Source organism: Gymnoscopelus braueri (genome assembly GCF_963280865.1).
Source record: "Gymnoscopelus braueri genome assembly, chromosome: 1".
NCBI lineage: Eukaryota > Metazoa > Chordata > Actinopteri > Myctophiformes > Myctophidae > Gymnoscopelus > Gymnoscopelus braueri.
This window is the reverse complement of record NC_137603.1, coordinates 44,794,043-44,794,962: the sequence shown is the minus strand read 5'-3', so window position 1 is coordinate 44,794,962 and position 920 is coordinate 44,794,043.

Genomic DNA, 920 nt, shown 5'->3' with positions numbered 1-920 from the left:
TTCAGGTAAAAAGATTTAATCATATTCCTAACTCTCACTCTTTGTCTTTGTCTTTCTCTCTCTTTCTGTGTTTCTGATTCAAATTTTACTGAATAAGTTGATCTCAAATGATTTATGGAAAACAAATCCAAAACATTATAATTAGTATGAATTTACAGTTTAGAATTAGTTTAGAATTTCTTAATTTGTTGGTGTATAATATTGCTAATTCAACACTGATTATTTTGGAAAACCAATTCCAACGAGTTCAATCTAATATGAAACTATATCGAAAGCTACAGTACATCTCTACATAATGGTGTTAATACAGTTTACTGTAAATGTCCCAAACAAAATGGAATAAGGAAATACAGGATGGGTCTCTGCAGATACAGACCCCACCACATACGTCTAGTGGGTCATAGTGATGATTGAGAGCAATTATTTTCAACATCTATCATCTCTTCTCTGTGCAAGGTTAACTCGCTTTAGTAAAAACTGTGTGCACCCCCACCCACCCAAAAAAGGAAAAAAAGGGGGGGAAACATTATTGGTATTGAGTCGTATAGAATATTTGCACTGCCACCAGAATGTGTCTGACATTATTTCATTCAGAGCCTGCCCTATACACAGATTTGAACTTTTACTGTAGTGAAACACAGAGACTGTGAGAACGTGCTCACAACACCCTGAAATATAGGAGATGGGGAACCTGTAGTATATGTACTGTATATCACACAACCGATGGCTTCTGTAATGCTTCCACTGATCATTCCATGACCCCATTGACCGATCTGTTTGGAGGATGAGGTCACTCGTGACTTGTAGCGCTTAATCCGCCACGTGCTGAACATAGCAGATCTACAAGTTCACAACATTGTGAGCTTGCTATTTTTGGTGTGCGACAACTACTGTATATATACAACAAAGTTTAAGGACTT